At 38.8% G+C, this 27500-nt stretch overlaps 1 protein-coding gene across 1 annotated transcript in view; it reads left to right on the top strand.

Moving 5' to 3' along the window:
• The window catches only part of NECAB3 (N-terminal EF-hand calcium binding protein 3), a 1629394-nt gene that overhangs the window by 361112 nt on the left and 1240782 nt on the right, over positions 1–27500 (top strand). The window lies entirely within an intron of this gene.

Here is a 27500-nt window from a genome sequence, read left to right as displayed (position 1 = left end):
TGGCTGGAAAAAGACCTTTTTCAGTACAGGCCTGGGAAAAAAAGCTTCACATTATATACTTTTTCACAGGCAGTTAGTATGAATTAAAAACAATAGTACTGAGTAACATTGAGCTATGTATACTTCTAACAATTTATCACTATGTTGTATAGAGTATGCAGGGTTTACATCATGCTAAAGTTACTCATATCTAAAGAATACCCATTATTTTACGGTTTACGTATAAAGTCAAATTGAAGTTTGTTAGTATAACGGTTACAAACAAGAGGTGCAGAGTTTGATTTTCAAGTGGGATAATTAGCTAGGCTTAAAATGGCCTGCAAGGGCACCTAACCTCGTACTAACCTATGATGCATATACATGTTTTATCCAACCAGTTATTTACTTGAGATGAATAAATGGTGAGAGAGTGTAACAATTTTATGATACTTATTTTATTTGGCTACATGAAGAGTGGACATAGTAATGCTGCTGGTACAAGGACGTGATTGTTTTGTGGACTGTTGTGATTTCATTGGCATTTTACAAAACAGATGAGGAAGTGATTAGAATAAGAAGGGGGCTTAGTACTAAGGATGTTACAAATGCAGGACCATTTTGTTGACAGGTGTATTTTCAAGGTGGTTTTAAATAGTAGATGAGATAAGATATTTCTAATGTTTGTTGGAAGAGAGTTCAACAGTTTAACAGATTATACAGAGTATGGGCCATCACCCTTATGATTTTTAGATTTCTGAGTAAGCACTATGTGTTGATTCAGTGAACTCGTACCTCTGTGGCGAGAGTATCAGTTTAATAACTGGCTGATAGCAGAGCATCTATCAGGGCTATAGAGGATGCTGTGTGCAGTTGTAACGTGTGTGCGTTTTAACAGCTTAGTTAGCTGAAGCCAGGTAAGGAAACAAAGTGATGTGTTTGATTGTGGTCATCTGCAAACTTTGCAGCCTTATTATAAGATTTCTCCAGTTTGGCTAGCTACAAGGACTGTAGGTTAGTCAAAATTAATGAAGCATACATAAGACTAGGGAGTAGATGGGTGTGAGCTATGGTCATGTATGCATGGTCTGATCGTAAAGGTTTGGCTTTATAAAGAAATCCTAGTGTATGGTTGTCCTTTTTTTTGTTTTATTTTATTTATTTATTTATTTTTTTATGAGCAGTATATTGGACATGCTGATTGAATCTTAATTTGGGGTCAATTATTTAAACAGTTCTTTTGTGCTTTATACTAGTTCAGTTCTAGTATCATTAACTGATAATATTTTTAAGTCACAGTAGTGTGATTGCCAGATTGGAGATAAGAATGCCATTAGCTTAGTTTTCCTTGGATTTTAAGAGAAATTTAGATTGCTGAAGATTTTTTTTGACTTTTCTAAATTAATGTTGAAGGTCATCTTGCACCTATTTGACTAAAGAGACTGTACATGTTGGTGTTAAATCATCAGCATATTGGATTATATTTGCAGGGAGACAGGATATGTATTGCAGCAGTGGTTGTGGTACACCTAATGTTTTCTGAGCTCACAGCTCATCTGCCCTGTGTACACATTGTGTGGATAAGATAACTTCTGAACCAGTTGACTATATTGTTTGTGAGGCCCAGTTCCTTGAGTCTAGATGTTAATATGGGATATGAAACTGTATAAAATGCTTTGGATAGGTCTGGAAATAGGGATGCAACCATTTAACCTTAATTTGTCTTTCATAAACATAGTTTATTAAAGTTAGTAATGCGGTTTATGTGCTGTCATCCTGTCTAAATCCATGGTGTATTATGGGATGTAATTTGATGTCCTGACAGAAATCACTGCTGCAGTATTCCTAACACATGGGTCATCACTGTTGTCATCTGGCCAGGGTACCAAAGCTTTACCTTCCCAGGATTATACATCCGATGTGTGACCTCAGATTGCAAGCATAGGGGTATATAGGTGGGCATACAAGAGTAATTCCTACCACCCTGAATATGCAGATCATGTACCCATTGGACTGATCGTCATTTGGTTGTTGCTACCCCTGCTTCAAATACTCAGATAAGTGTCCCACTAGGGAACCTTCCTTTAAATTTCTTAATTGCTTTTTCTTACAGGCATTAGATATCTGCTAGGAGGGGTAAGTACAGGTGTGGTAGGCAAATCCTGTACAAAGACTTGCACACCTAGTGTCATTTTGGTTAGAAGTGGAACATGACTACAATGCTTTTTTCCATCTGCCAATTCTTTGTTCTTAATACCTTGCAGTCTCATTCATCTACTCTTATCACTTTCCTCAAGACTCATTGTCTCAGACATTTGGCCCTATCCAAGATGGTGGATTCAGCTTCCCTTGATATACCTCCAGCACTTAAGAAAAAGCTTAGAAGGCCTAGGGTAGAGACTCAATTGGCCCTTTCTGACTCAAACGTACCCACTTAGGTTTCACAACCTGCAATATATCTATTTCCTACTCAGATGCACTTTATTAAGACCTCTCTGGAGGCTGGTATGATGTTGTAGGCCTTGATGGCTAAGGATTCGACAGACAAAGGTGAACTGTGACTCATCATATCAGAGGGACCAGAGGGTTTCCCTCAGATCTTGTTTAGGGATGAGATCCCAGGAAAACTAATCAAGGTACATCAGAGTAGTGATCCATCATGCAGGGTACAGGTGAATGTCAAGAAGAAGCGTCAGAAAACAAAACATGTTGCTTCTTCTGTCCCTCTCTTCAGCTAGGAGAGTTTTGGAGATTCATGCTCTCATGGCCATTTTCCCCCTCTTCTTATTTTTCACAAAGACACGGTGACCCTCAGGACTAATCCTTCATTTATGCCTAAGGTAGTGAATGAGCTGTCCCACAATCAGACCATAAATCTACCTACTTTCTTTTACAAACCACAGAATTGGTGGTGGGGGAGGATACTACAGTCAACATCCACAGGCAGCTAATATTCTATTTGGACAAAACAAAATGCATTCAAAAATCTTAACATCTCTTTCTTTCTTTCTTGGACTCTAAACTGGGCCAACTGGTGTCTAAGCAAAACATTGCAACCTGGATCTCTAAGGCCATCTCATTTTGTTACTTTCTACATGGCAAGTCCTTGTCCTCATGCTCTTGAGCTCACTCTGCCAGAGTAGTAACAGCATCTGGAGGTTTCTACAAAGCAGTGGATGCCAGGTACATTTGGGAGGCTGCCACCTGGTCATCTGTATGCACCTTCACTAAACACCACAGCACAGATGCATTTTCAAGTTCTACAGCTGCTTCTGTTAGGTCAGTCTTGTCAGGACACTTGGCCAGTTCTACTGCCTTATAGCCAACCTCCCTTACTTTCCCTTTAGCTCTGGGAATCAGATGTGTTAGGAATACTATAACTGTGATTTCAGTCAGGATACAGTACCGTTGTGTAAAAACTTACCATAACAGTAGAATTTCTGATGATCACTGGTATATTCCTTCCCCAGTTTCCCTTTATCATCTCCTTCCTCCATCTTTCTGCCTCAGTTCCTATCCTCTGGAAAACACCATAGAACCACGGAGGCTTTCTTACTATTTATTTATTTATTTATTTATTATGATGCACTCTCAATTAGTTTCTTGTGATCTTAGTAAGTACTGGAGGGGAATCATATTTCATGTGAGTTTAAACTAATCAGAGGTTTGTCTTAATAGTTATATTAACTAATGAATTTTAAATTGTTGTTTTTTAAAGATGTTCTGGAAGTATGCCACTTATTCTGATGAAGTTCCATTGATGTGGAATGAAAGCGCTTAATCAAACTCATTATTAAAGCTCTGTAAGCCATTCCTGTGTTTTTTATTATTATTTTTTTTTTACTGAAAGTGAGTGGGTTCATTTTTATAGGTTTCCTTCTGCTGTACAGAGTTTATTGGTGTTATTTATTTATTTATTATTTGTTTACCGGGAAAGTCCGACTTGGAACAAAGCCAATTTTCAGTGGAGACTTGGGGAGAAACACTTCACACACATGTCTTTGTAACATGGAAGGAAACTGGCGTACCTGGAGAAAACCCACATGAATGCAGGGAGGATATGCAGACTCCACAGAGATGGCACTCCAGCCGAGAATCGAACTGGAGAACCTCTTGTTGTGAGGTGACAACGCTACCGCTGCACCACTGTACCATCCATACTATTTCCCTCCTAGCTGACCAGTCTTATGTCTCAGGTGTCTTCAGGCTGATGACTTGGAGATAGTCTGAGGAATTAGGCTCATATGCCCAGATATATATCCCTATGTTTGTGAACTGAGGTCACATGTCAGACATATGGTCCTGGAAAGGTAAAGCTTTGGTACCCCTGAGAAATGACAGTGTGATAACTCATGTGTCAGGAAAACTACAACAGTGATCAGTTGAACATCTACTGTGAATGGTAAGTTCTTACACAACTGTAATTTCTCTGTTACATAGTTGATCATAGGTGAACACACATGTCACGTATTTTACATAGAGGAGATAAGATGACTATACATCTGTAAAAGTTTGCTACGTCAAGTGATTTGCCACCTTTATGTAAGGGAATAACATATGGTTGTTTCTACCGTTTGGGGACTATAGCTACTTGAAGAGAAGATGATCTATAAGTGTATCAGATACTGGGTATGCAATGGCATCTGCAGCTATTTTGAGATATTCTACTGGAAGGCTGTCTGCTGCAAAAGATGGGGGTTTAAGTTATTGAATAAGTTTTTTTATCATGCTGGTTGTGATAACTGAAGGCAGTAGTAACACCATTTACATCAATTGTTGCTGTATTGGGTGGACTGAGTTTATCAAGAAAGCTAGCAATATTTATGCAAAATGAATTATATCTGCATGTTATGTTATAATTTGCTTCGTCTGTGAAAGGGCAGGTTTGTGATTTTTTTTAACAGGCTGAATAAGTTTATTGATTGTTGACTAAATCTGTTTGGGAGCTTTATTGTGGTTTTCCTGTAAAGTAGTATAGAGGTTTTGCTTAGTTTTTAGAATGGTATTCTTTTTTTTCCTTGCAAATCTGTTGGATCAATTCATCATTTGGCATTTTCATCACGTTTATCTAAGTAATAGGAATTTTTACATATTTTAAACATTATTTATTGTCAGTGAAATTTCTTCCCTGAGGCAAATGTTGGAGAATAATTTGTACAGATTATACAGAAGTCTGAAAAATTGGTGGATATCTTGTAGAAGTTAACCATTACTTACTTAACCCCTTCTCTATATACTAAACTGTTAATTTTACATGTAATTGCCATTAGCAGTGCAGTTGGTGCTCTCACTACAACTATTATCAAAAAGATATTATGCATATATATTGTTCATTCTAGTTTTAATTGTAAATGAATTATATGCTTATTACATGAGCTGGTATCAATAGGGCGGCTGCGGTGGTGCAGCGGTTAGCATTGCCGCCTCACAGCAAGAGGTTCTCCAGTTCGATCCTTGGCTGGGGTGCCTTCTGTGTGGAGTCTGCATGTCCTTCCTGTGGTTGCGTGGGTTTGCTCTGGTTTCATCCCAAAGACATGCTGTAGGTGGATTGGACACTCTAAATTGGCCCTAGTTGTGAGTGCGTGCATGTGTGTGCCTTCTGTGGAAGGTTGGGGGGCTGGCAACTTGACACTGTAAAACTCCACTGCCAATCATGAGCAGACAGGTGATCTGCTGTGGCGACCCCTAACGGGGAAAAGCCGAAAGAAGAAGAAGACATGAGCTGGTATCAATATAAGCAACATATGTACAGCTACGAATGATTTCTAATCAATTATTAGCAATGTATAACATATGATTCTTTTTCATGGAAATAGAAAACATAAAATTGCTTTTGGTCACATTTATTTTTAGACCATCATTTCTCATATTACTTGTCAGCTTAACTGTTTTTTTTAACTGTGTAGTTAATGGATTACTGTACAGATTCTGCTTTAGGTATATTTTTAGTTGCTGTATATCATTCTTCTGATACTATATTTAGGTTTATTCTTCCAAAACTGTTTTGGTCAAACCACATCTTTCTTTACTTTTCTCACTGTTTGCTTTAATTTTTCTTGTTTTTCCCAATAATTTATCTTTTATTGTCTCAAAACTCTTCTAGGCGTATTCAGCATATTTATTTTCTAGCTTATTTTTGTTATTGAGTAAACCCATTATTTCTTCTTTAGTGTTTCTGATCTTTTCTTATAATAGTGTACTTCCCTTATTAATGTTATATCTCCATTTTAGTTTTTTTCTTGGATGCATGCATATTTCCTTAAACCCAAATTCTTAATGGTAAATGGCCACTTTTAGTTCTTATACTAACTTGAAGAAGGTAGATATTCCTTTCTCACAATCAACAATCTTGAAACAATTTTGTAATCCGTAATCTGTCTGTGTTCGATTATATTTCAGCCACTGTACCATTCAACTTATATCTTTTAACTAATTTTAGTAAACTCTTTCTATTTTCAAATATGTAAGTATTGCTCACGTTTCCTGTGTTACCAAACATTTCTCATAGAAGTTTCATGAACCACATATGTTTTTTGTGGAAAATTAAGATGTTTAATAAGAATATCTTTTTTGTCTTCCACCAAAAGTCTTTCATTATATAGATTTCTGATGATTTAGCTAAAGTAGATTGAACTTCATTTCTATTTTTTATTATTTTATTTATTGATTGATTGGGAAACTCTGACTGGGTAGATGCCTATTTTCAATGGAGGCCTCGGGAGAAAAGCTTCAAAGTGTTACAAAAAACATTTTAAGAACAATAATTTGACAATCTTCAAAAATAATACAAAAGCATCTACAGTTTAAGTAATTACACCAAATTAGATATACGAAAACATTGGTTAACAATAGATGCAACTTGTATGACGATGATTTGACATTTAGATACATTTTAGCCAGTTTAGAGAAATTAAAGGTAGGTTAGTATAATGCAGATAGAAATTGCTATATGAAGTGGGAGAAAAACAGGGTTATACCATATTTAGAGAGTCAGGGGAGAGAAATTGATTGAAGTAAGGAAGTGAATGAAGAAAGGGGAATAAGGAGGTATAAGGTATTAATAGGTTATTTGGTCATATTTAGGGATAAAGTTTATCATGAGAATGAACAAAAATAGAGCCAGACTTTTGACTAGTAAGTCTTTCAGAATGGTTTTGAAGGACTGGAGTGAGGGTATTGGCCTGATGGATACAGGTGTGGATTTCTAGGCCTTAGCAATATAGTAAGAGTACAGATCATGTCCAGCAAATGTGATAGATTTGTGGACAGAGAGGAGTTTTTGGTCATTGGATTGTAATGTCCAAGTGGGAACATAGTTGTGTAGAATGATATTTAGTGCTTTGCAAGCAGATGGATGCTGGATAATTTTTCTAGATGGTAAGAAGCTTTATATATGTTAGTTGATGGGGTAGTTCTAACCAATTTAGTCTTTTTAGTGCTATACAGTGGTGGGTTCTGAAGGAGGTATTTGCTGCAAATTTAGCCACTTTATTATAGCATTGTTAAAGTTTTGCTTTTTATGATGCCTGGAGGTTAGTAAGGATGGGAGAACCATGCAGTAAAGGGAGGAAGTAACTAGTGACAAATGTAGTTCTAGCTGTGTAGATGAGAACTCTCTTGGCTCTTTAAAGCATCCCTAGTTTTTGATGATTTTTTTAATGCAATTTTGTATATGCATGTAGAATTTAAGATTATCACCCACTATCATCCCTAATAAATTGCTATGAGAAGTGACTTCAGTGGTTGTATTATTAGCAGAAAGGATTTAAATTTTTTTTCAAGACAGATGGATTTGGGGGAAAAAGTAGTACTTTGTTTATTGGGGGGGTTCAGCATGAGTTTTAAGTAACAAAGCCATGTGTCTGTGGGTTTAAAGATTCCTGAGTAATGTTTTAAGATGTGTCAGGTTGTCTGATGTACATGTGAGTGTGGAGTCATCTATGTATTGCATTAGGGAGGCCTGTTGTGTAGTTATGTGGAGGATTTTGGCAAGGAGGAGACCAAGGATAGAGCTTTGTGGCATACCAGTAGCGACTGGGAGGTATGGTTAGAGGATGGATTGCCATTTTACTGACTGATACCTGTTGAACAAGTAGATTTTAAAGTCATGAGCCCACAAATTGTTTCTGCAAAGTTCTTTACTTTGGCTGCTGGATTTTCAAATCCTTCAAAGTTCTGAACATTTATTAAATTTGAATCTGACATCCACATTTCTTGAAAATTTAGTAGATTTAATTCAGTTACTTTTTCCAAAAAATCTGTCTCTCGTTTTATTTTTAGCCCTGCTACAGTCCACAGCTATTTTTTGTGATATCTTTCTACTCATTTTTCAAGTCACCATTTCCCAGTTGCTTTTGGCTTTCATGAATAATTAATGCTTTAGATTATTACTTTACCACATATCTAACTGAGCTACCTTTGCTCTTGCTGTCTTTCTCTCTCCTAGACCAACATCCTCCAATTTGATTTATTTCTGTGTTAATGTTAGGAACAGAAACTTCAGAGATTTCTTATCTTCTGAAGCGTTTACTTGGCTATTCTAGGGACATTGTACAGGAGACCAGAGCTGCTTCATTTTTTTCAAAATGTCCTGTTTGTCAGACAATGTAACTGTAGTCATCCTTCTACTGTCCCCTCTATTTTTCTCTCCTCTTCTCTCACCCATGGTTTTCTTTCTGTCTGTTTCATAAACCAATCTTTTATCATCAAATAACTTTCTTCCTCTGTCTCTTTCTGTCACTTCTATTAGTAGTCTCATGAGGCTGTATCTACTTTCTTTCTAAGCCATCACATTTTCTGTCATCATTTTCTCTCCATTTCTCACTTTTACCCCATGTTATCATGTTACCTTACCCCATGTTATCATGTTACCTTACCTTATTGGTCTTGAATTATATACTGTTTCACACACTTCTTGATTGCAAAGTTTATCAAATTGATAGTTCATTGCCTATAATATACTTTGCTAGATTTGTTAAATATAAAATTATGATTCATTTTAAGATCTAATTTCTCTTTCTGAATGCTAACAATATCTATTTTAGTGGTTGTCTAACAATGTTTCTAATAAAGGAATCCTGTGTTCACTGTCTGTTTCACAGATTAAATATATAGTTACCTTGATAAAAACACTCTTGGGAGAATAACATTTTTCTTCTGTACTACCTGCTATATTATTAATTCACCCTGTGTGGGTTTGTATCCACATTTTGTGTTTTTCTTGTGTATTTGGAGGAAATACTATTCCTTCCTCTATCATTTTCCATTGTGATATATCCTATTTTCTCCATTACATTTGTTTATCTTAGCCTTTTCCATCTGTTCAGTTGATTTACCTTGTCTGCTGTGCCTTTATCTAAAATCTGTGTCCATGTATTATTGCTTTTTGACGTAATTCTTTCTTGTGGGTTAGTACCGTTATTTTTTAATTTTCCTTTACCTTTCCAAGTATTTTACTCTTTTCTTTATTTCTCTTCATTCTGCTTATTTCTTATCTTCCATTCTTCCCTTATTCCTTTACATTTCCAAGATCCAAGTACTCGCCTCCTCTAAAACTTTAGCATCCTTAAACCTGACCACTTCTACAATTCTGTAATTAATCAGCTGTTCATAAACAAGTCTTATTACTATAATTTCATCTTTCACGCTTGATACCATTAAGCAAACAGAAATTCTTTACAATTGTTCTCTGTATTGCTAATATCAATTTCTGCATCATTATTTGCTTTACATTTATCTTTAAAAAACTGTGGAAAGGATGTCTGAAGCCAAGAGCTACTTTATCTGGAAGGGCTGAATTCCAAGTAAACATCTCATTCCAGACTACAAGTGGCTCTTTTGAGGAAATTGTTTAATAGCTGTTTGGACAGAATACTGTCACTGTCCATATCTACTGTTGTATCTGCGTCACTGCAGTTAGCCTGTATGTCCCTACCCTCATCTCCATCTCGCTGTCTCAAGTGGTTTTATTTATTTAATATCTGATCCCATCCAGACGTGTGTTTTATTATAACTGCAACTGCAAGATGGATTTCTGTTAAATTTGGCATTATAGGGTTGAGGCAGAGTGAGCTGACATAAAGTACAGTAATGCATGGTAACCATTTCATATCACGTTACCTACATTGCTGAGCTCTGAGATATGGAGACCAAGTGGCAAAAAATCCAGACTTTCATGTACTAAGTCCAAGAATGCCATTTTTCTGAATGTTCCCTTTTCTCTGAGGCAGCTGGATCTCAGAGTTGGTATATATAAGTTCAGAAGGGATGTTGATCTTGCCCCCACACGCACACAAACCAGAGGTGTAGTGGGCATGCTTCCCTGCAAAAACAAGTTTCATGGAGAAGAGCAATATTTGATATTTGGTCTCATATATTTTCAGTCTTTTTTTCATGTCTTGGGACTCTGCAGTTTACATCTGAAGATTTTTGTAAGGAAATGTGACACACGATGTCAGCAGCTCCATCCATTTAAGGCATTACAGAAAGAAAACCCGGTGTATATGGCAACATATTTGACACTGCATGAAGCTCTGTGTTTCGTCATCTTCTCAACATGCCTGCAACTGAGATGATCCCAGTACCAGGTATATGGGGGAAGGAGTACTGGGGACAGTAAGTTAAGAGTATTTGGACCAAAGTAGCAAATGGTTAACTGGAATGTATGCATTGGGGGAAGGGGCAAAAAAAAAAAGCAAGAAAGAACGGAAAAAAGTAAAGTTATTGAGTCTTGTTATTAGAATTTTTAACAAAAATAAATTAGATATATCAGATAGAAAAAATCCGTAATTCACTTGATGCCAGCTGTCCATTGGACCTCTTTCCATTTAATCAGCTTGTCTACCCTTTGCTTTAGTACTTGAAGAGCGACACTGGACACGTGAGCTGGGTTACTTGCCAAGAAGAGATCAGAAGCACCCTGCAGTGAGGTGCTCCCAGCCATCTCACTCACCATAGCCACAGCCACTACTGAGACAGGGACATGAGGCAGATGATATGCCTTCATCCCACTGGCATCATGATGATGTGCAGGAAGGAGTTGAAGTGGGAATTGTGATATAAGTGAAGATTTCCTACAAATGATTCTATATATATAATACAGATAAGAAGATAATACTCATACTCACCCCACTGTAATGTTCTTTCCTGCCTCCTGCAGCAGCTGACACAGTTGACATCTTGCTCTACCTGTGCTGAAAGAAAAAGGGACACAGGTCATCACACACAGATGTAAGTGACATATAGACAACAGTGTAACTCTACAAACACGCAAGTAAGTATAAGATTGTAGAATCCTGAAATTTTCTCCAGAACATCACAACTGAGCAGCTGCATGCATTATTCACAATCACTGCCATGTGAATATATATGCTACTGCTAACACTCATAACATGAGTACGTTCCTCTACAGTATACTGCCTGACAGGTCCTGGTATCTCCCAGAAACAAACAGCCTTTATTGGGAACACTGCTCTGAATGATGGAAGCAAAACATTTTAAAATTACACTTTGCAAAATGGTGCTAATGTCAAACATGTGTGATGTCATTGCTTAATTTCTGCTTCTTACTGGAGGAGACCTTCAGGGTGATGCTACTAAATGTCATGATACATAAGCCTGTATTGTTCACTAGTCTGGGGAAAGTCTCAGTAAGTATGCTAACCAATCAGTACCAGGCATCTGTCTTCCTAAATGGACCCACACAGGATCCAAACCACTCCTTGAACTGGCTGTGTAGGAGAAAAAGCAAGATTTTGCTGTCCTCTTCATACTAGGCATGTTCTATCCACAGGCAGCCATTGCCGCATATTTCCTTAGAAAATGGCTATGCTTTTATGACACAAAAAGGTTAGCCTCTGATTCATGTTCGAATCATATAGTTTAAATCATAAGCAGCATAATCAGATTTTTATCGATTGGTCAAATTTACCAGAATTATAAATTTGCTGAAAAAAATTAAGCTGGAAAACACTTATGGTGAAACTTGCAGGTATTTTTTTTTCCTGGGGGAAGTCTCCCTGCACCCCCCTGTGGAGTGAAAATCCTACACCATCTGAACTTATACCTTCTCTGAGGTTGCACAACAGGGGGACAAAAGGGAAAACTCCACTGTCATCGAAAGTGTTTTTTTTTTTTTTGCTGAGTTCACTTTCAGTTGAAGTGGATATGACCGATCAACTAACCCCCACATCGTCTAGTGCCATTCTGAAGTGTGACACTTGTGCATGCACATGTATCCAACACAACGCATTGGATGTGTGCAGAAAAATTGAGCTGCACTTTATGCTGCCCTTGTGCTTCACCGAAATATTGAAATTCATATACATGTTTGGATCCTGGGCACATCTGCATGCCAGCTGCTGTGTATTTGTGGCTTTTGTAGTTACAACACCATTTTTAGTGCTAAACTGTACACCAAAATGTAGCAGCAGTAGAAGCAACCAATCAGTAAAATGCAAGTTTCTGGCAGCAGAAAAGCAACTTTTGACAAGAGACAGCACTGGGGAGGTACATAATGTTCTGCAGTACTGTGGTAAGATGTATTTATCCAGTTTGTTAAACATGTGAGAGCCCTTGTCTTGGACAAGACTGTAAGTAAGGTTATTGATTTGTGCTGTTTACCTGGAACTTTTACTTTCATGTATGCATTATAACTAAGATATTTAGTTGTTTATCTATATTATATGTGTAGGAAGGCGATATATAATGTCAGGACTGCCTATCCCTGTACTGTCTGAAATCTTGTTTCTCCTACTAGATATGTTTGTATACTGTAGGAACAGCTGAAGAGGGTTCTAGAAGTGTGTTTCTGAGAATATAGGCCATTAACCCTGTGTCACCTTTCACACTTTAGGTTCCCCAACTCATGCTTTGTCGAAGGCCACCCTTCACCTGGTATATACCTGTAAGCCTCTATGTGGCAGCTGTTCCAGCTGTATATGTTCTCATATCTTTTCCTTCCTCTGATTTGAGGTGTCAGTGAAATACCTCTTTGTCTACAGCAGAAGTGTGGCACTTCCTGTGTTCATATCCATGTTTCACCCTATAATTGTATGTGTATACCTATGACAACATACTATGTATTTGTAAGCCTATTATTCTCAGCAGTCAATAACCTACAACTATGTATGTTGTTTTCATAAGCTTCACCATGTTCTTCAAAGAATAGAGAGCAGAGGCTGGACAACCTCAGTGAAACTGGAGTTGGGAGTCAAGGGTGACACTTGTTGGGGAGGCAGTACTCATTAACCTCTGTTGGGCCATATATGGGAGTCAATGGTTCATGACATCAGTGCTGTGTCAGGCTGGAATTGTACAACATAGCAAGGTGGGCATATAAGAAGATACACAGTATAGCTACATAGAGCTCAGCCACAGAAAAAAAGACCACTTAGCACTACAAACCTGAGAAAAGTAGAGAACTTACTACTGTCCCTGCATGAGAATAAAGGTACAGGTATCATAACGAGAGTAGATACTGATGTTGGAATTTCCCAAACATCGTGTTTCTCAAATGGAGATGTGCCATATTAGTAACCGTACAGAATATGTGTGCAGCAACTGTCCACATACAGAGTGCAGGCAGACCATAAATAATATTGCATACTATGGCATATGTTTCCCATAGGTGTATCATATATTCGGGTATATATGAGGTGGCTGTCTTACATCTTGTTGAAGTCTTTTTTGTAAATCACTTGCTCACTCTTATTAGAGTGGCTACAAAGACTGATATTCATCTCAGTGGACTGTTTTTAGGAGTTATTCCTTTTTTCAGTGTTGTGCAACTATGAAGTTGTAGATTAGATATATATATCTGGGGTTGCAGAGTGCACAGAGGACCCTTTTTTGATGTATGCATTACTGTTAATAACAAAAACTTGTCTCACTGCTTCAGGATTGCTCATCACATTTCAAAGGTTGATAGAGCATCACACTGCATCATCTTGCAGGGGTGTAGTCAGTATGTGACAGCCCTACCATGGGTTCTTGGTGCCATCATAAGTCACAGGCAGTTGATCATATGCAGGTTTCACTCAAGCACAGTGAGCAGATGTGCAGCAGGGCTGTCATCCCGCCACCATCTGCAACCACTCATGCCAATGTGGAGATGACTGTTATGTTGCACAGCATTCATAAGGACATCACCCTGTGCATTTGATGCCTTAATGAGGCTATGGAGTCCAGGCATGATGGCATCCTACATCTCTTAAACACTATAGTCACAAACATTACTGCCATATCATCTCCATGCGGTGGATAGCTAGTGCTTCAATCACTGTCCTGTCTAGTGGTATTGGCCTTGGTGGTACACACTCAGGGTGATCATGTTGGAAGGTCATCTCAGGATGTTTAGCTTGCATGTGCAAGTCTAGAAGTATCATACTACATTGACTAATGTTGTGGGCAGGCACATCTACAGCCTCCAGTTGCAGGACTCCTCATCAATGGAAACCACACATGTCACATGCCTGTAGTAGCACAGTGCCCCTCTCAAGAGAATTCTCTAGTCTTGCCACTTCAAGGCAGTGCAAAGGTCCCAGATCATGGTCACATAACAGCACCCCCCCCACCAGTGACAGTCCTGTAGTGACACTTCCCTGTCATCAGAGGATATTGTCTGTGACACACAGTACCCCTAGCTGTGAGACCTGCACTTCTTCCTCTGGTGACATGCTCCCATTCTCGTTGTTATACCATCTGTGCATCGTTGTGTACCTGACACTTCTGTTAATGATAATAAGTGACACCCATACATTTTTTTTAATTTAAACATATTTATTAACTCATGTCTTAAGACATATACATACATTAATAGAAAAGAAAACAAATTGTATCGCTATTTTTTTCATTTACACAAATAGGTTCATAGGTTAGTACTAAGCTAACTGCCCTTGTGAGCCATTTTAAGCCTAGCCAATTATCCCTTGTGAGATTAAAACCCTGCACCTTGTGCTTGTCAGGCAAGCACCTTAACCATTAGGCCACCCTCCAACCTATGCATTACATATGTTTTCTTTCTTTATAACAATTGTTTTTCAGTCCAACATTACATAAATTGTTCATTTCCTACCTTCACTTAAATCTCACTAGTAGCTCCTTAACCTTATAGCACAAAAAATCTGGGCAATGCCTAAAATAATGTGGGGTACAAAGGCCCATAAATAGGGCCAGATTTTAAATACCGCTCTTATAAACTTAAAAAGAAATCGCTAGAATTACATGATTTATATCAGATTTCATTTTCTGAAGGATATGAAGTCTGAATCTCAAATGTATGTCATTGTATAGTGACTTTAATTCTCAGTAATTTGCTAAAAAAATGCAAATTTTATGAGGAACAGAACAAAAATATGAGGCAAAAATCTGGACATTCTGCAAAAATCTGGACAGTTGAGAGGTATATGTCACTCTTCCTCCAGAATTTTGTTCTGCATATCCTAGCTCAAAAAAATAATTTCCTTAGTTACAGCCATTTGCTCTTCCAGTATTTCTGATGGAATGCTCTGTAAGGGATTTTTTAAATCTGCCAACTCATTACATTCCCAAAAAATCATGCTCCCAATACGCTTTCTTCCCCATCACACCTCCAACATTTGCTGTCTGCCTGAGGAAAAGTTTTTTGAGGTCTACTGGGGGTATAAAAATGTCTCTGCAACTACTTCCAAGCAAAAATCCTAAATCGTCTGGACTTTGTTGCATACTTGGGAACCATAAATAATAATAATAAATAATAAATAATTGTTCCCTTGTAAACTGCTTTTCTAGTGTCTCTTCCCCATCTTTTCCAGCATCCATTGATTGAATCTTATAGTTATCTTGCAACGTTTTGTATGCCCTAATAATAATCCCTTTTTAATAGTGGCTTCTGTTCTAGATTCAAATAAAATCTCTTTCAGGGCAGGACACTCCTATCCCTTTCTGTTTGCTTATAGTCTGATATTAGTATCTGGTAAGGAAGGCAGTCTCTTACTTGCTGTCCACTACATGCATCGTCTTTCATCTATGTGTCCTTACGCTACCTCTGTGTGCTCATCAGGGTTGATAGAACTGGACTAGATGCCACTTCTCCTACACTTTCATATAATATGCCTATTGTCTCAGCAGTATGGTGGCTACTTGCTGTCCAGAGGAGAAGCTAGGTCATTTGGAGACCAGGATGAGACCCTCCTTTGCCCCACCCCCACCCTGATTGGTGTGAAAAATGACTACACAACTACTTTTCACAAAAACATAAAAGACCAAGAGGCACAAAAGCAAGTTTAAAGCATTTTCAGTTAATAATTTAACTGTCATCTGATGCATAACCAAATGTAAAATTGATTTAACAATTTAAAGAAACCACACGGTAAGCTTTCTCTTATCATATGAACTTAAATCATGACTGAATAACATCATAGCTTTGCTGCAGGAAGTATAGTAAGTAACTAAGCATTCCTGTTCATAAACAGTGTTGGGAAGAGTAGCAAAAATGTTAGTTATCATTTATCCTGTGGAAGGTTTGGCATAACTGTATCCTAGTACCCCACATGGTTGAACTGTGTAGAAGTGGGCATGGTCTGAGTGACTGCCATGACAAATGGATGTGATGTCATATACAAATGATATGGAAATAACCCCAGCACATGTAGGTGAAATAACGTTATACCCCATTCACTTTTACAGAGACTAAGTATTGTTCTCACTGCAACTGTAGTGAAATGACAATGGCAAAGGAAGACCTTATAAAACACAAATCCTTCAAACTTGACAGAATATTGCAAACCAGCTTATAATTTACAAAATATGAAATCATGGTACCTATTGGATGCTTCTTTAACATATCTGGCACAACATAATTTCTTGCCTGTATCAATATTTTAGTGCAGCCAAGACTGACCAGGTCTTCAATAATAGAAAAGCCGTTGGTTTCTAATAATAATAATATGATGACATGTGGCTGTGGTGGTCAGTGCTTTCCTCCTATTTTCTCTTATGGGAGTATGCTTTATGTCAGTAGTGCACAACCTTTTTGTGGGGAGGGCCACTACACGAATTCTTAATGCATCTGCGGGACACCTCAAAACATAGTAAGTCGTTACGAGTTAACAACAGGTACAGGTGACTGGCTTTTTTACTTAAGACAGCAGTCATGACATTGCCTGTTTTCTACATCAACATTGCATTTAACTTTATTCTGGCTTGCAGCCATGACTTATTACAAACTCTTGTAGAAAGTTATTACTGTTTACAGGCTATAAGTTATAAACAAGAAAGAATAGATACTTCTGTGTCTAAAATTAGAGGTGTGCGCAACTGCAGTCAATTAGGTAAGTAAGCACATGCTGGAAAGTTTGCATGACTGGAGTAAGGCATAGTATTTTTTTCAGTTTTTTTAAAATGTTTTGGTTACTCTCTGGGGCCTATTGGCATTGGTGGAGGGCTGGATTTGGCCCCCGGGCTGGATGGTGTGCACCACTGCTTTATGTAAATATCTTGTCTTGACAGTATCCCAGAGAAAGGGGTGAGTGAAACGAGCACCTGTTTCCTCATTGTTGGTATCATCTTCCACTCTCTTTCTCCAGGTTAAGGTAGTTATCTGCTCTACTTATTCAGTTCAAACAAACTTTTTTTTTCTTTTTTTGGGGAGGGATGGGGACTTATAATTTACTGATCTGATGTTTGAATGTCTACATATATTTTTGTATGTGTTCTTTTTCATATATGTATCATATTCATATTCATGCATTATACCATAAATGTCTTCTTCAGGTAAGTTAGAATTGTATATTGCCTGTAGTAAGTTTATAGTTGTAGTGTTTCATATACATATACACACACACACACACACACAACATATATATATATATATATATATATATATATATATATATATATATATATGTATATATATATATATATATATATGGATATTTGACTGCGGTGGTGGCTCTGCGGTAGCGTTGTTGCCTCATAGCAAGATGTTGTCCCGTTCGATTCTCAGCTAGAGCGTCTTCTGTGTGGAGGCATACGTGAATGGGGCATGCCTTCGTTGAAGGTTGTGCGTCAGGGCTGGTAACCCGGTACGTAAAAATCCACTACCAATCATTAGCGGACCGGAGTTCCGCTGTGGTGACCCCTAACTGGGAAAAGCCAAAAGAAACAAACTGTTATATAAATTGTTTAATTCACTTAAACTATGGCTATACTGACCTGAAAAATACCTGATGAATATTCATGAGGCCAGTGAGGCCATCACCATAAATATTCATTAAATATTCCTACATGTCACCAAATGTTGAGTGGTAGGAGGGTTTGGGCAGGCCTTGCTACTGAGCATTTGTGAGGGTTACTACGATACAATTATGCCATGGGAGTTCCTTGGCAGATTTGTGCCAGATAAAAAAGTAATATACTCACCATAATAATGCATCTGTGTTGTCTGTTTTCATCCTTCTTCTACTAATGGGTCTGGGATCCAACTTTGGCCACTGTACAGACCTAGGATCCATAGCTTAAGGCTCTCACCTTATCCATAATCCCCTCAAAACCCTGTATTACCTCAGATTGCATTTGCCCCCTCAGTCAATATAAATCTAAAGGCCTGAATATCATGGTATTCATACAGAGAAAAAAGAGATCAGTATCGAAGTACCAGATTCAAGACAGAGGGTTACCTTTGAAGAATGCTTTGCACAGCTTGAGAGATACCAGTGAGGAATGATTTTTGCCAATATGAAAATTTGAAATAACTGCTAATTGTACCGTGACTGTAGAAGAACTTGCCCCCTCAACAAAAACTGAAGCAAGAAAATCTAGTGCAATTGGATTGGGGTTGAGAAAGGATCTAAGTGTCTCTTTTGAGCCCAAATAGAAAACACTTGCTATTTGCTCTTGTATACCTTCTTGGTAGATTCTTTTTGGGAAGAAGTGAGAATGTGTATAACCGGAGAAGAAAGCCTCGACTGTCTAGCCATAACTGAAAGTGTAGAAACCATGTGGTGAGATTGAAGGCTTGGATGTCCATATGAGGCAGTCTCGACGAGTGAGTCAAGAGATCTGGAGAGGGATCCAGCACCCAGGGACAGTGCATTAAGTGAGGCCAGAGGAAGTGAGACCATACTTGCTGAGGCCAAAGTGGGGCAATGAGGATTACTGTGCTCTTCTGTTGACAATGCTTTCTGTAGATACTTTGGGATAAGAGGGGTAGGTGGATAAGCTTGGAGGAAACCAGGGGGGGGGGCAGTCATAGATCACAGCATCTCTCAGTGGCTACCCATCTGATGGAATCAGGGCAAAAAATGTGATGCTTTTGGAGGTGTGGGGAGAGGTGAAAAGATCACATCATGGCTGACACCATTGACAAAATATTAGCTTTGTCACTGATGGATTGAGAGACTACTCATGAGGCAGCTGTATAGACCTGCTCAATCTGTTTTCTAATACTTTGGACTTCCTTGGAATATGCATTGCTGTTAGAAAGTGATTGGAAGAGATCGCCCACTGCCACACTGTCATTGCTTCTTGACAAAAGTGATAGGAGTGGATTCTCCCATTTATTGATGTACCAGACTACCAACATATTGTCTGTTTGTCAGTATAGCAATAATACCCAGAAGAAGAACATGCTGGAAGGTGTGCAGCTCTAGGTGGACTGCTCTCATCTCTAGAACACTGATGTGCAGATTGGCCTCTTAAGAGAGACCATGTGCTTGGAAGCTTCCGCGGGGGCAGCCCTGAGGAACTTCTGGGGCACGGATCCACCAGGACACATGTTCTTTGCAAATCTTGATCATCTGAATGGGACAATTCATGGGTTGTCATCTTATCAATTACTGGACAGCCAGTGTTCACTGTAGCACTCTCATATAAAATCTTGCCAGTACTACATGTGGCATAGAGGTGGCCATAGAACAGAGGAGCTGTAAAACCAACCTGGCTGGGGGTGATTGAGGAGACAAGAGTCATGCAGCCTGATGTTGTAAGGTGGACAGTCTGGATTGAGGAAGTATTGCCATCTGAGAAAGTGTATCCAGGTGAGCACCTATGAACTCCAGGACTTGAGTGGGAGAAAATTGTGATTTGTTGTAACTGACTATGATGCCCAGATTAAGGCATAGATGGTGCAAGTAGTCCCTGGCACAAATCAGAAAGTGCTTGGTGGGAGTGGTGAGGAGCCAGTTATCAAGGTAAGGAAACTCTCAGAATCCTAGCAATCTCAGGTGAGCTCCAACCACTACCATACATTTGGTGAACACCTTGGAGAGCTGTGGTGAGACCAAAGGCAGGACCCTGACCTGGAAGTGACTGGACTCCAGCTGGAAGAGAAGGTAACTCCTGGAAAATCTGTGTATTTTGATGTGATAGCAGACATCATAGAGATCTATTGCAAACATCCAATTGTCCTTCTTCAGTAATGGAAGTGTAGACTCAACCATGAGCATTCGGAACTTTGGTGTTTTATAAACAGATTTAACTAGCTTAGGTTTAAAATTGGCCTGAGGTCCTCATTTTTCTTTGGTATCAAAAAGAATCTCAAATAACTTCTGAACCCTTTCTAGTCTGGAAGGATCCTTTGGAATACTGTTTTTGCTAGCAGCTTCATGACTTCTAAGGCTGCATCTTTCCTTTGGTGGGGTGTAACATTCTTTGATCTTATGGGTGGGAGGATGGGAAATGGGAATGTAATAGCCTTTGGTAATTATAGTCTGCACTCAGACTTATTTGGTGATGGACATACAGGCTTCCAGATGCAGAGATAAGTGCCCCTCTCCCTGGCTGCGTCCATAGTGAAACAGACAATCCTTCAGTAACACTGATAAGGCTTTTCAGTAAATGGACCTCTGAAGCCTTGTTTTTTGGGCCTCCTCTGCCATGTCAGTGATGTCTGTAATTGGAGTTACCCCTTCTGCCATCGGTAGATCTATCTCCATATGAGTCCTATGATAACCCCTGTGACTATCTAAGCCAAATCTTCCTATTCCTTTTTTATGGTTCCTAGAAAAGGCCCTCTGAGGAGCAAAAAACTGTACTCTTACAGCAGACAGAGTTTTCCCATCTTGTTCACTCCTGGAGAGAGTCTCTTTAATTCTGAGCCCAAACAGATTTGATCCATGAAAAGGAGCATTGATGAAGGATGTCTTGAAAGGCTACACAAAGTCACATAATTGCATCCAAACATTCCTCCAAACCATAATTCCTGAACCTGCAGTGCTAGAAGCACCCTCTGTAGTATTGGAGATCAAATAAATGGAGGCATTTGAGAGGGACTGAATGGTGGCCATTTGAGAGCATGTAGTTTTCTTGTCCTCTGCAGTCATGGACCCCAAGAAGGACTTAGAAAGCTCCTTAGTCAAGTCCCTCTGAAACCTTGTTATGTGTGTCAAATATTTCACCGATTAGAGGGCAACAGTTACTGATGGATAAATTCACTTTCTGAATCTGAACAAGGCCCTTGACTCTCTGTTAGTGGGATGGACAGTAGAAATTTCTACAGCAAGTTCCTTTTTAGTGGCTGCCACCACCACCATATCATCAACTAGGTGGGGAGCCTTTCTCCAGTGGGAATGGTCTTTGGGTGCTACTAGGTATTTGTCCAGCTTTTTGGGGATGGATTCTGTCACATCCAGACCCTTCCATGCTTGATGAAAAATAAAATCCACCATTTTGTTCACTGGGGGACTAACAAGGAAGTAGCTGATTTGGTTCCAAAATCCTCTAGAAACACTGACTCCTCCTGGGAAGGAGCTTCAGAAGACCAATTACCTTTCTGTTTCAGCAGCTTGTGGATCTCCCCCTGATCCTGTCTCAAAGCAGAAGTTAGAGATGAGCTATATAATGCTGAAGCCCCAAGGGGAAAAGACTTGCTCCAAGAGTCTCAGAGTTGAGACCCTACCCTCAGGTCTGGAACCAAAGCTACGGCTCCAGAATCACTCCAGCTTCAGCAGAGAAGATGCTAGAGTCAAAGAGGATCAAACCTTCAGATCTGACATGGAGAGTCTTGGAAGTCTCAGATCTGACACATCAGAAGCTGAGTGATGGATCAGAAATAGAGCAACAGTAAGGGTCTGGGACAGTCCAAAGCTCATGGGTCTGATGGGAGATGGAGCAGGAAGAACACCCAACTGAATTTGGGTCTTGTGGAATTTCTTCATTATTCTGTCCACATATGCTTTGGACAGGCTCTTAGTAGACCTGAAGGATGATGAAGGATGATTAAGTAGATGGAGGTCTCAAAGTGCTATGGGGCATATCTTGAAGGAATGGAGAATGTAATCTTGAAGGTGACAGCTACAGGAAGAATCCAGGTTACTTTTGAGGAGGAGACTTTGTGGAAGAGTGAATTTGGTCTAAGGACGTAATTGGATCTGAGGTCTTCTGAATTTTAGCAGGTGAACTGAAGCCAGAGCAGAGTGAGAAGAGCAGTCCGGGGAATGCTTCCTTGACTCCTTAGATTTGTCAACTGTCTTTACAGCTGTCTTTTCCCATTTGTCCCACATAGGTTTATCTATGGGCTTCTTGGTGGAAGGGGAAGCTCCAGACTCAGAAGAAAAAGAGGAAGGAAGCAAACCTTTTAACACTAACTTATTCCTTCATTCTACTGATGCTCTATGGTTAAGCCATGAGCAAATATCACAATCTTCATTGAGGTGTGTGTGACCAATAGACAACATGCACACTCAGAATGAGCATCAGAGTTAGGAATTTTATGGCTACAGGAAATGCACTTTTTTAATTCAGTAGGCCTGTCTAACATGACTGGGGAAAGAATACAACAGAAAGCAACAACATGGAGAAACAACCACAGAACGTCAAATATTAGCAATGGTAAAAAGAATATCCTGAATAAGGAGATAAACTGAAAGGAATACCAACAATGGTATAAGAGATACTAGACTTCTAGTATAGTAAAGGGAGAAGGCATGAGGCCTAAATGCAAAAACAGCATTATTAGATATAATTTTATTTTAGGCTAGCATGGAAGGAAAACAAAAGTGAATAGTCCAATGACTCTACAAGTAAGGCTAGAAAGAGGCTATAATATCAAATGCAAGAAATCACTTGTCTGCCAACAACTGAACTATAATACTTCAACCATGTCTGAAAGCTGAGAGTGTCAAATTAGATCTGGGGTAATACAGGGTTTGGAGGGGATTATGGGTAAGGGGAGGAGCTTGAGCTATGGATCCTAAATATGTAAAGTGGCTGACTTTGGATCCATGGTCAGAACCACGACCCACCAGTTGAGGAATAGATGAAAAAGACAACATCAGATTATGGGTGATGGGAGGAGCTTGAACTACAGATCCTAAGTATGAAAAGTGGCTGAAGTCAGATCTGAGACCCATTAGTTGAGGAGTGGATGAAAAAGACAACATCAGATGAAAAGTTTAATGTTTGCTATCCTGACTGATGTAATAGTCCCAAAACTATGGCAGTCACTTCCTCCTGATTTAACCAATCATCTAAAGTACTCTATGAGAGGGCAATGTGCAAACAATACTAACTAAAACAATTTAAATGCTACCATCCATCTAAAGGACATGTCACAAACATTTCTACAAGTGCGTATCACCTTTCTTTATCTGCTCCCTCCCTTATACCCGATGCACCAGATTAACTCACTCATCCTAAAGTATGATTGAGCTCACCACACCATTACTGCTCTAAACCCGCTCCTTTTTTCTTCTTCTCCTTTTGGCTTTCCCAGGTTAGGGGTTACCACAGTGGAACAACAGTCCGCAGAACAATTGGCAGTGGAGTTTTTATGGTGTCAAGTTGCCCGCCCGGCACCCAACCTTCCACAGAGGGGACACGCACACACACACACACACACACACACACACACACACACACACACACACACACACACACACACACACACACACACACACACCTAGGGCCAATTTAGAGTGTCCACTCCACCTACAGCATGTCTTTGGGATGTAGGAGGAAACCGGAGCACCTGGAGGAAACCCATGCGACCACAGGGAAGACATGCAGACTCCGCACAGAAGGCACCCTAGCCAAGAATCTAACTGGAGAACCTATTGCTGTGAGGCAGCAACTCCAACTGCTGCACTACCACAACAGCCCAACTACTCTAAACCTACTGACTATACATAATCACCTCTTTTGTTAATTGTAGGAGTCTGTGTTAACTCCCCTAACCTAACAACTACTCCAGCACTTTTACTTCTCCTACTTTAACTCCATTCACCCTTTTATACTCCAGTTATGTAACTGTACATATAGCTGGTATGTTAGAACTTCTATGTATGTAGTTTGTAAGAGGGTCTATGCTTATAAATTTGTGGCATTCTTATTCTGAGTTCAGTCTTCCCTCACCATTACCACCACAATCTGTATAAATACTGGTCAACAAGTCATCAGAAGAAAAACAAAGTATAAATTCCATCCAGGAAGTAACCAATGCAAATGGAAAATAATTCTACATCAGAGCAAAGCAAAATACAATGATCTTGCAATCAAGCAATTCTCAGAACATCTTTAAGGAAATAGCATTCATTCATTTAATTAATAATAGTTATTGTCTTGATGAATTCAGAACTCACCTCTCCCTCCCATAAAACAGCATAGCATTGAAAGTCCATCATCTAATGGATAAAAATAGCCTTGATGAATTAAAAACTCATATCTCCTTTCTTTCTCTGTCCACTTCCCATAAAACAGTGTAGCATCCGTTGAAAGTCCAGTCAATAGAAATAGTCAAATAGTAATAGATAAAAAAAGTCTTGATGAATTATAAGCTCACACCTGCCTTATATAGCAACAACAAATTCACAATAACCAGTAATGGCAGGAGGATTCCCCACAAAATGTCACCTCTATGCCATACACGCATTACAAATCAGACACCTCTCATCAGCATCAAAGACAGATCCTGAAGTAATCAGACAGGGAAACATAATATATCAGTACTGTTAACCTAAATCATCAACAGAATTAGAGAAAGTGAATTAATATACATTTTTCTAAAGTAAAGAAGTGTTATAATTCTAATTATGTTAATTATTTAGTAAGTGCAATTCACTACCTATTTCTCCAAAAAAGATAATCCGGTTGTGTACAAAGTTGAACTGCATCTATACATTAAATTTTAATTTGGCACATCAGTCCACTACCAGTCCTGTCCACCACATAACTGATATTCAGATTTTAGTCTGGATTTACTTATAGGTAAACAAATCCAAAAACAGTAATCAGACAGTGACCATTCAGGGAAACATAAAACATTGGTACCTAATTAACTTTAAGTCATTGACAGAAGAAGAGAGTTATAATTAATATACATTTTTCTGAAGTAAAGAAAAAGTCTGTGTTGTTGTTGTTGCCTTTCGGCTTTTCCCGGTTAGGGGTCGCCACAGCAGAAGTCCGGTCCGCTAATGATTGGCAGTAGATTTTCATGAACGCCGAGGTGCCAGTTCAACGTTCAACCTTCAATGAAGGCACACCCATTAATTCATGTCTTTTGAACGCCCACCCAACCATGGGGAGGGCATGCAGACTCCACACAGAAGGCACTCCCCACACTCCAGCCGAGAATCGAATGGGAGAACCTCTTGCTGTGAGGCAACAATGCTACCGCAAAGTCTGTGTTATAATTGTTATTTTTTTTTCTACTCATTGTCATTATATGTTAAGTACAATTCTTCACCACTCATTTCTCTAAAAAGTTCATTGTGTAAAAAAGCCATTTAGCCAACAAGCTAAAGAGCTACATTGATTTGCATTACGTTTTAATTTGAAGTGTCCACCAGTCTGGTCAGCCAACCATACCAGTAAACTGTCCTGATTTCTACAGAATGTCCAGATTTTTGTCTCATTTTTAATCTGTTTCTCATAACATCTCTGGTTTTCTCGCAAAGCACTGGTGATCAAAGTCACTAAATAATGACATACATGTCCTCTCCTTCAGAAAATGCATGCTAACACAAAATCTGTTAACGCTGGCAGGCTGCAGCTTTCTAACTTTATTAGAGCAATATTTAAAATCTGTCCAAATTTTTTGGCCTTTGTCTGACCACCATTATTGTTAAGACGGTCACTAATTAATGATATACATTTCAGTGTCAGACTTCAGTCACATCTTTCAAAAAATTCATACCAACAAAATCCTGCCCAAGTTTATAAAAGCAATAATTAAAAGATATCCCTTTTTTGGCCTTTGTCCCAGCCACCACCATTATTTTGAAGTCACTATATGATGACATACATTTGAGTTTCAGACTTTGCCTTCTACAGAAAATGTATGTTAACACAAATCCTGTTAGTCTAGCAACTTTCTACTTTTATAAAAGCATTCAGTAGTCGTAGTTAAAATCTGCCTGTGTTAATATGATAATGAAAAATGACTCATGAGGCTCACTCTCTTTTACAGCAAACCAAGGAAGTTAGCACTAACAGGTTAAAAAGCACTAAAGCAGCTAGTGTCAGGTTGTTTTCACTGGTTTGAGGATACCTGGTCTGTCTTTGGCCTGGTCTGGAATGGAACAAAGTATGAATGAACCAGGCAGTAGCAATTAGGTAAGAAAAAAAAACTTTTATTATTGTTTTTATAATGTCAGCACCCCCACAACAAGCAATTAAAAAAAAAAAACTCACTTGGCTTTCTGCAGACACCAGACACAACGTCCTGCAATTGTCTTCTCTGCACTGCCCCTTCACATGTGCAGCCAGTCACAGGTTTTTGAGGTAGGGCCCACACATAATGACATACAGGGGGCAGGTGGTACATCCATGTAGGACGTTTTTTGCCCTTACTTTCTGTTTCCCTTAAAGGGAAATAAAACTATATATATATATATATATATATATATATATATATATATATACACACACACACACGCACATACATATATTGGTCTACAATAAGATCAAAGTTTTGACACTTCAAAATTTAAATAAAAAAAAATAAAAATAAAAAAATTTTTTTTTTTGCATTTTTGCAGGGGGCAAGTCCCCTTTCATCCCTCACACCCCCTGCTAATTAAATATACCAACTCTGAGATTGCACTATAGTGAGGAAGATAGTAAATATACCATTCTACGCTCTATGTCGATCTCCATTTAAATGGTTAAAAATTTCAAAACGTTGATCTTATGGTTTCGACCATAAGGAAGTCAATATTTTGAAACTTTGAAATTTAGAAGTAGACCCATATATATATATATATATATATATATATATATATATATATATATATATATAATAAATACAAATATTTATTTCTCCGGTGTGGAATGGACCCTAGACCACACTGCATTTGCTGTGTCTTGGCCCTGCTGCTATCATGGAATGATGATGGTGTGGTGGCTGTTCACAGGTGTTGCTGCAGTGGGCGTATGGGTTCCTAGGATGTGTGGCCAGCATGCTTCCTCATAACAGGATGTCAACAATTCTGTGTGGGTTCTTTGCCGGTGTTATCAACCAGGAATCCTGTGTCCAACCAACATCACCTGAAATGCATTATGAAAACATGAGGACTGTGAGAAGTGTGCACACTTTCTTAGTATGCTATCCA

Source organism: Protopterus annectens, chromosome 12.part0 (genome assembly GCF_019279795.1).
Source record: "Protopterus annectens isolate FY-2018-M chromosome 12.part0, PAN1.0, whole genome shotgun sequence".
NCBI lineage: Eukaryota > Metazoa > Chordata > Ceratodontiformes > Protopteridae > Protopterus > Protopterus annectens.
The sequence above is the reverse complement of the archived record's forward strand: the minus strand, read 5'-3'. Positions and strand labels throughout refer to the sequence as shown.